This window comes from Ambystoma mexicanum, assembly GCF_040938575.1.
Source record: "Ambystoma mexicanum isolate Mex_15411 chromosome 12 unlocalized genomic scaffold, UKY_AmexF1_1 Mex_chr12_unloc.2, whole genome shotgun sequence".
Classification (NCBI taxonomy): Eukaryota; Metazoa; Chordata; class Amphibia; order Caudata; family Ambystomatidae; genus Ambystoma; species Ambystoma mexicanum.
This window is the reverse complement of record NW_027182323.1, coordinates 2,107,510-2,117,339: the sequence shown is the minus strand read 5'-3', so window position 1 is coordinate 2,117,339 and position 9,830 is coordinate 2,107,510. Positions and strand designations below refer to the sequence as shown.

The 9,830-nt window shown below is 48.1% G+C and overlaps 1 non-coding gene across 1 annotated transcript; it reads right to left on the bottom strand.

Annotated features, from left to right (window-relative positions):
• Nucleotides 1-9,047: 9,047 nt before the first annotated feature.
• On the bottom strand, nt 9,048-9,119 carry TRNAW-CCA (transfer RNA tryptophan (anticodon CCA)). Its single transcript has one exon. It is a non-coding gene; the product is annotated as a tRNA-Trp (tRNA).
• Between the last annotated feature and the right edge of the window lie 711 nt (nt 9,120-9,830).

Here is a 9,830-nt window from a genome sequence, read left to right as displayed (position 1 = left end):
TGCCAAATTACTGGCTGGAGCACCCGATACCAGATGGACCAATTGTTCGTTTGCTCCCACACAGGAGTGTGTCGAGGGTAAGCTTATATATATATATATATATATATATATATATACAGTGCATACGCATGGTTTCATTAAACATGGAAGGTAGAAACTAGCAGATACATTGGTATTTTAATTTTGTACCCTTAGTTTGTGGAGTCTTTGAGGCCTGGGTTGAGTGTCGCACAAGAGGAATACCGCACATATCTATGAAGTGGAGTATGTAAGTGCACTCTATATACACCAGGTGGTGGTTGACATTGTATCCTATGTTTTAGGATTGTATCCTATGTTTTAGGAATATATATAAGAACAGAGAATCAATTGTCTCTGTTTTCCACAGGTTTTCCGCTAGTTCTTGGTTACCAGTGGAGGATTGATTCCATCTACCTACCCGCTTTCCCTAGAGTTTATATTGCGGGTGAGTAGGTTTCTATGTGTTGATTAATCATTACACATGTGACAATATTAGTCACCTTGAATAAGAAATAGGGATGATACCATATCCTGATGGATGTTTTATGTATGTTTTTATTAGATTTGAATTTGGCCTATACCATTCCAGAAGGGTGGATCAACCATATCCTGCCCTACGTCCTGAAGAAGGTCTTTATATGAAGAGAGATAATCATCTCTAAGTGGAGCGAAACACGTGTCGACGACTATTTAAACAGTCTGGAAATTAGAAACCAGATTTGATTTGACACCTGATATTAAGGACTGGGTCACTAATACACGACTGTAATCTATGGCGAGTTCTGTGTAAAGAGTATGAATACACAGTATATGAAATGCCAAATTGGTTTTATTGTTGAAGAGGTTTGAATGAGGAAGTATGGGTTTGAGAATGAATGTCTGAGAGAGATGTTGACTAAATGAATTGATCCTTTTAAACTATACATGAAGTTATTGTTATTATAAGAATATTGATTAAAATGGAGATTTTTTGAGTAAATTGGTGTCATCCCGTTCTACTGGTCCACCTTTCGTTATATATGCATGTACTTTACCTGAAGGACCAGAGACTGAATCTCAAGTACACCCCTTTATTTATATCAAATATGCAGTCCCAGACATGACAGTTCACTGTCAATCGATACTGAGGGTTGGAGCTGGCTTCAGGTTGACGCAGTACATAATAAAATATTGTTAGGGTTTCCTGTCTCGTGTTAGCCTCTGCAGCCACGCCCCATGTGGTCCTGTTTGAAATACTCTCTGATTAGTATGCAAATTGCTGCCACTAGCTACAAGGCTCAACAAAAAGGACACGGCGGATCCATGGAGGCTTTGTTAGTTCATTAGGCTGGCCCTGGCAAGGGGATGTTTTGGCACTCCACCTTCTGGAGACGCCATATCCAAACGAAATCCCAGGTGAGCGCACACCTACCGTGCGGATGGTCGGATTCCTCACATTCACAGCACCTGTCTAACTTCATTGGGGTGGAAGAAACTTGGTGGCTGAAATTATATTGTGTTGATGGGAGGTCTGGGAGATTCAAAATGTTTTATGTTAACGTTATGTTATGTTGATTTCTACCGCACACCGCTACCACCCAGGGGCAGTCAGTCTCCAGATGCTCTTATTGAAATACTGGGTCAGCTTGCGTAAGTGAAATGGAAAGAGATTTGCTGTGGCTGGAGGGAGGGCAATGTCCAGAAAAAATTCTGAACTTTCAGAAACGTCCTTGTTTTGAAAAATGTTTCGAAAAAGCTTTGAATTAAGAACAGGTAAACACCACGCAAGTAGAAAGATTGCATGGAAAGATGTAATTTTAGCAAGTTAACAGAACAGGTGATTCACTTAAGTGGTTGCTGGAGGAAAGAGGCAAGAACATTCCCAGAGAGAAAAATTCAATGCAAGCTTTTAACTGATTAGCAGTTGCAATAGTACAGCTGTGACTGAACCTGGTGCGAGAGACAGGTTGACATATTGCAACACAAAAACCATAAGTCCTTGAGTCCCTCCTTTCGCTTTGCCCTTTGTGGATGTTATATAGTCACCCATGCCTCGGGTGGGCCACACTCACGCATGCACAGGAGCACTCGCACACAGAGACACGGGACGCGATGTTGCCTCTTACGCATCCCGGCGGCAACTGCCCGCACGGACGTACTTTATTCAACTGCGCATGCGCGCCTCCCAAACGAGGCTCGCGCATGCGCCATAAGTATCTGGGACGTCACATCCCCTTTTTTTCGTTATCAACAACACAACATAACATTATGGTGCAACAGCAATGCAAACGGTCAAACATAAACGGGTTACCCCATCACAAATTAGAATCCGTTGTGACCTCGACTCAGTCTCCTGATTCCAGGACGTAGTCCTTGAGGTGAGCAGGCAGTCTACGTTCCCTTCGCACTGGATACCTCGACGTGCCTTGCGTTGCTCTACTGGGACTGTCTTCAGCAGGGACGACTGCCTTCGTGGTAGCCTCGACTGGGACTTCGGGAATCGCCTCATGGTGGAGCATCTCCTCCCAATCCACGGTCTCCGTTGACGTGTCCACATTTTAAAGAAAGACCTATTGCGGGTGACCGTGCCACGTTCACAGGCCGCCGTCACCATGGTCCCTTTCAAGTGGGTGACCGTCCATGGGCGAGGCTCGTATGGCAAAGACAATTTTACCTCTGGGTGACGATTCCGAACTAACACTGAATCGCCAACACACACCTCTTTGTCTTGCAGACCTCGTGTCTCACTCTCCTTCTGATTGAGCATGGCGCGCTCCTCTCGAACGTTTTCGTTGTCTATGACTCCTGGTTCCCGGCCTTCCATTTCCGGTATCATGCCCCGAGGGCAGCGCCCAAACAGTGCTTCTGCGGGGGCAACCCCCGTTGACTGGTGGGGAGTATTACGGTACTCCCGCAGGAATTCTACGAGCTTCTTCAGAAGATCTTCACTCCCATTGGCGGAAATCCTTAGCCCTTTGTTCAAAGTACGCATTAGCCTTTCGGCCTCTCCGTTGGCGCGAGGCCATAGCGGGGATACTCTGCGGTGATGGATCCCCCTTTCTCAGAGATATTGAGCAAACTGGTTGCCGGTAAACAGAGGTCCATTGTCCGAGCAAATTACTTCGGGAACCCATGTGTCGCAAACATTTTGTCCAGGGCTCTTGTGGCAAACTCCGTCCCTGTGGATTCCACCACCTCCGCCTCGGGATACCTTGACCATTGGTCCACCGCAACTAGGAAATACGTGCCCCGACCAGTCGAGCCAAAGTCTACATGGACAGTTCCCCATGGCTTTTCGCTCCGCTCCATGGAGCTTATTGGTGGGGCTTTGTCCCCTGGAGTTGCCGCCTGACATGACAAACACCTTCTCACAAACCGCTCAACCATCCCCTCCAAATCAGGAAACCATACCTTGGGCCGGAGTCTCGCTTTGGTTTTAACAACCCCTTGATGCCCAATGTGGGCCAGTTCCAGGACGCGAAGCCTTAATGCCTGCGGGATCACAATCTGCCGCCCTCTTAGTATTAGTCCATCATCAGAGACGGATAGCTCATCCCTTACCCTCCAGAGTGCCTGAAAGTCCTTTTGGGCATCAGACTGTCGCCGGGAGTTGTTTCGCAGTGCCTCCCTCCAATCACCACTTCTCACCGCTGCTTTGATGATGTGGAAAACCTCATCCTTGGATGATTCCGTTGCTATGTCAAGCCTCGATAGCGCCACTGGTAATGCCCCATCTACCACATGACAGAGCAGCCCTTGACAATCCGACACTTCCTCGTCCTTGTCCGCGTTCTCCGCCTTGGGGTGTCGTGAAAGATAGTCTGCCGGGTTGTTGGTTCCCGGTCTATATATTAGCCGAACCCCATATTCCATTAGGGCCAACATCCATCTCTCTATTCTGGGCGGTGGCTTTGAAGACATGCCCGCCAGTATGGGCAGCAGCGGCTTGTGGTCAGTCACTACCTTAACGGGCTTGCCCAAGATGTAAAGATGAAAATGGTGGCAGCCCCACAAAATGGCCAGAGCCTCTCTTTCAATTTGTGAGTATAGCATTTCGGTGTTGGAGAGAGCCTTACTCGCATAAGCGATGGGTCGCATGTCCCCCCCTCACATCTGGCTGCAGCAGCACTGCCCAACACCCACGGGACTGGCATCAACAACAATCTCCGATTCTATTGAAGGGTTAAAATACGCCATGGTGTCCCCATCGGGCAGGGCATTCTTGAGGGCTTGAAATGCCTCCTGTTCTTTACTCTTCCACCTCCACATGGCATCATTCCTGGTCAACGCCCTGAGGGGTTCAGACAAGTAAGCCAAACCCTTGATGAACCGCCCACAGTAATTCACTATCCCCAGGAAGCTCCTTACCTCCGTGGGGGACAGTGGCGCCGCGGCCTCACGAATGTCCTTGATCTTAGCCGGGTCAGGCGACACACCGGCGGCGTGAAAAATAAATCCAAAAAACCCGATCTGGTCTTTGAAAAATTCACACTTTTCACGGTGCAGAGTAAGTCCCAGATCGTTCAGCCTTTTCAGCGTGCCCTCGAGTCTCTTCATGTGCTCTGCTTCCGAGTCGGCAAACACTAAAATGTCGTCACTCATATTCAAAACGCCTTTAAGACCTGCCAGCGCCCCCCTAATAGTGTTCTGGAAGACTTCGGCAGCCGATGAAATGCCAAAACTCAGACGCTTAAATTGATAGAGGCCCTCATGCGTTGTGAAGGTTGTGATGAATCTAGAGTCCGGGTGGAGCTCAAGCTGGTGATAGCCTGCTCGTAGATCTAATTTCGAGAAGACTTTCGCACCCTGCAGTTCTCCTATGATATCATCAAGGGTCGGGGTAATGTGTCTCTCCCTCTTAATGGCGGCATTGGGGAGGCGCATATCTACACAAATGCGCACTGCTCCGGGCTGTTTTGGCTTGGGGCAACCACGATGGGTGAAACCCAGGGTGTTGGGCCTTCCACCCTCTCAATAATGTCCATACTAACAAGTGAACGGAGCTCCTCCTCCACCTTTTCTCAAAGGTGAAATGGGATCCGCCGATGCTTGAGAGACGTGGGCCTGATTGTGTCGTCAATATGTAGATGAACCAGGGGAGCCTTCAATTTCGCAACTCCTACAAAAATGCCAGAAAACTTGTCCAACAGCTTTTCAATGTCCACCTGGTATACCTCCAACGCAAAGTGTACTAGGCTCAGGGCCTCGGATGCCGCACAGCTGAGCAGAGAATGGGGGCTCACATCTGTGATGAAAAATCGGGCCTTTATGGTCTTTCCGCCCTTGGACACGGGCGCTACAAAAACACCCTTGATGGGAAGCGGAGTGTCTCCGCCAAAAGTAAAGATCTTCGCCGTTGAAATGTCCAGCGCAGGTGGTCCCGGAATCATCTGGTAATGTTCAGAGGCAAGCACGCACACTGAGGCCCCGTGTCAATGAGCACTTGTGTTGGCACCCCTTGAATGTCTACGACACATTTGGGCTGTCTCTTACTCTTCGCCCCTGTGGCGATGCTTGAAATGAAGAATACTTCGTCTTCCTCTTCCTCTTCCTCCTCAGCCATCTGAAGCCTCTGCATCTCCTGTTCCAACGCCGCAGTGCTCCTCTGCCTCCTTGAACCACCACCACGTACCCTGGCCGGGCCCCTCTGCACAGACACCGGAGCGGGGGCGCGACACATCCGGGTGTAGTGTCCGGGTCCGTTACATCTACCACATGACCTCGATTTGGCCAGACATTCTTCAGCGTGCGGCAAGTCGTATCCGCAATACTGGAAAATAGATCCCGTCCCAGTCAGAAGACGAGCTTCCTGCCGTTTCTGACCCCACTTGTCTTTCGACGTCATCTGTTTACCAACCGCAAAGGCTTCCTCCGATTTTCCCGGACGCACTGCCGCGTCCATTTTGGCACCTCTCGACTCTGCCAGTTCATAAGTTCTACCACTGTCCAAGATCTGTTGCAGGGTCCAGCCCGGTTAAATCAACACGTGTCTACGTAGCTTGCCTGAGCCACACCCTTGGATTACTTGATTCCTAATCATGGATTCTTCGTTGTCCCATCGACAGGTCGTGGCCATCAGTCGCAATCGAGCGCAAAACTGATCAAGCGACTCCTCCTCCCGTTGCTTTTCACCACAGAACAGAAACCTCTCATAATCAATGTTGGAGAGCGGTATAAAGTGATTCTCTAAAGCAGTCTTGACAGCATCGTAGGTGGCTACCTGCAGGTTAAGGGACTCATAGATGCGTAGAACATCCATGCCCGCCGAGTACAGGAGGGTGGCACGCTTCGCATCATCGTTAGTTATCCCAGTTGCCGTAAAGTACATATCGAGTTTTTTTATCCACAGCAACCATCTTGGGCCCAGTTTCGAAGGGGGGCCTGACGTATCAAATTCTTGCATGGGTAGCAAAGCCCCCTGTTGTGCCTTAACCACCACTGTCACTGTTTCTGCCTCTACGTCACTTTCCGCCATGTTCACAGGTCGCACAGGCACCTCCTTGTGGCTCAGAGGCCGCAAACCTGACTTTGGTGGGCAGTGCACGTACCTTGAGTCACTGTACGGTGGAATTCAGCATACCCTTCGGATCTTACAATGTTGAGTGCCTTCTCTTGTGCCTGCTTTGCTTTCCAGCCACCCTTTGTGTGGTAGCTACCAGTTGTGGGCTGTCCTCTGGGATGGTGAGGACTGCCAAAGTTCCAAAAATGGTTTGCTTTTGGTATGAGCAGCGCACAAGCACCTTTTCAGGCCGCTACTGCATCATACCGGATGTTAAAACACCGTGATTCTGCTCCCACCGGGTCCGTGACTCGCCACAGTGTAGCGTTGCTAATTTTGACATGCAGCGCTCGTCAAGCTAACGCTCCGCTGGCGTCCCGCCTCGTCGCCAGTTGTTATATAGTCACCCGTGCCTCGGATGGGCCACACTCACGCGTGCACACGAGCACTCGCACACAGAGACATGGGACGCGATGTTGCCTCTTACGCGTCCTGGCGGCAACTGCCTGCACGGACGTACTTTATTCAACTGCGCATTCGCGCTGCCCAAACGAGGCTCGCGCATGCGCCATAAGTAACTGGGACGTCACAGTGGATAATTCCTTCAGTGCTTTATATAGAAGTGTTTCAAACATTTCGGATTTATATGAAAGAACAATATTTTGAAAGTGAAAAAGAATGAAAATTACATTATTGTAAAGTATATCATGTTCAACAACGTGAGAGCATAGAAAGTAAGAAATAACCATCAAAGCTTTTAAAAGGTCACGTGCTTAATGATCCCACCGAGATTTGAGCGCTGGCATGCACCGAAGTAACGCAGCCATCATAACCAACATGACTTCCAATGTTGTACTTTGCCGCAAGGCTTTCCTGTATTCAGATAAACTGTAGAGTCCAGGCATGGAACACTGTGTTTATGTTATGTACACTTATAAAGCGCATCAGTCGCCCGAAGGCATCATGACGCTACACTTAGAAAGTACAATTCCCACTCAATGTAGCCGAGTCAGAACAGAAACCATTGACATGACAATGACATTTTGGAGGATTACTTGAAAACGCCAGGCCAGATGCGGTTATAATGTGACCTGTTCAGAAAAGCCTCTTTTGGTTTGCTCGTCGGTTCTATGTTTTACTTTAGTGAAATACTGGTGTTCAGTTCTCACCATCTATGGAAAGAGTTTCACTGCTGCTGAAGGGAGGGAAAATGCCCAGAAACATTTTCTGAACTTTCAGAATCTTCCTCTTTTTCAAAAAAATGTTTAAGGAGCTCTGAGTTAAGAACATGCAAACCGCAGGGAAGCAGGAAGATTGGATGGGACAAGGCCTTGCACGTTAATAGGTCCGTGGGTCGCCTCAGCGATGGCTGGGGGAAAGAAGCAAGAACATTCCCAGGGAGACATACCAGAGAGAGGCTTTTAAAGGATCAGCAGTGGCAATAGTACAGCTGTGACTGCACTCTGGGCCAGGAGCCAGGCTGACCTATTACAGACCAACCGCTGTGTGTCAAAGGGCCCTTCCTGGAGTTTTGCCCATCACTGATCAGCCATCAAAGCATTTCTCTTGAGATTTTCCATAGTGTAGTAGACAGTACTCTTGATAGGAGTATCCCAGAACAGGCAAAAATGCCACTCCTACTGATGTCGGGAGGTGGCAGGTTGACAAAGCACTGAAGTACATGGGATGCCACGCTAAAAAACGATATAAACTTTTAACATGTTTATAAAGCATTCCTAAACACATACACCGTGTCCATCCAGGCCGTAGGTTGATAATCCTGATTATTTATGCCCATGCGGGTAGTTGGCTCTGTGGCGCAATGGATAGCGCGTTGGACTTCTAAGGGTGCTGTGAAGCAATTCAAAGGTTGAGGGTTCGAGTCCCACCAGAATCGATGTATTTTGGAAATACGTATTTCAAACTGTACATTTCGTATACATGTTTGTACCAGTTGTGTTTTAAGAGTGTTACCCCGACCGTTATCATACTCTATTTGTGCAATCGGTTTATGACTTGCTTTTACTCAAGCCTCTGTCAAATTTAACCTGTTAGTAACTTGACCGCTGAAATGGCGTGCTTATTTGGCATTTGCAAAGCGCCAAACTGTGTGGGTTGCCTTAACACTAAGTGACCATTTGCTAGAACAAAACTGCGCCACTCTGGCTTTCTAGCGGGCGGTAGTCTGCAGTACAGCATACACAGCCATCATAATGACAGGGCAGTTGCAAGTTTAAGAGGCAGCCCTGAAGGTGTCCAGTTCTTTTTTTTTTTTTTTTTTAGCAATGCAGGTAATCGCGATATGTGGGTTTGCAATGTGCTGTGTGTGACTAATCGGTGGAAGGTCATAATATTTGGCCTGTAAATCGGCAGACTACTAGTGTTTGTCGAAATGTTTTGTTGTTGTTGCAGACAATAAGAATACATTGACCTAGGTGTTCTAAAAACATATTTTAAAAATTGAATTTATAGAAAACGTGTACCACGATTGATTTTAAAGACAGTTCGGAAGCTAACAAACCCGCAATCCTTACTTTTGAAAGAGAATTGACCCCGACGTGATTTGAACACGCAACCTTCTGATCTGGAGTCAGACGCGCTACCGTTGCGCCACGAGGTCGATGCAACAAACGGTGTCGCAGTCCAATAAGTCACTATAAAGGGAGTTGCTGTTTATCTTATCGTGTCTTTTTCTACACCATGCTTGCTGTTGAGTGCTTCTGTCCTTTCTTCCTTGCAAACATTGGAACTGTCCAGTCGATATCAAAGCCTACTCTGGTCTTAATTTGAAGACTTCATGGAAGAATCCCGAGCAGGTGATGTGGTGAAATCCATATCACCCAGGGTGGTGAGGAATACTCTAGAGTGTCACCAGAGTAATACTCCTGCTTTTTGATCTCTTCCAAAAACTTTGGAGGAGAGCGCTTTTCTGGGTTATTTTAATGCGGCAGGCAGGTAAAGCCTATCCTCTTGCCAGCAAACATCGCCAAAGCAGCCTCAGAGATTCCCGCATGATGCCACCATCCGTGCCTGCCCCCAGCAGCCCCCTGGGCCACTGTTACTCATACACCCTCTATACCCATCTGACGCACGCATAGACTGGTCTCCAGCTCTATTTGAACACTCACCCTCTACAGTACATAATTACCACTGTAGTATAAATGAATACACAGTGACGATAGTGCAGGTCTAATAAACAGAAAGGGGCGGTGTAAAGGATGTCCAGCTGGGGCAGATGAAGTGTCTGATACGCACCCCCCGAACCCACCTCGCAGGGACCCTCCTCATTGTCATCCGCCAGAGCCGCACAGTTTAAGGGACTGGAAGCTGC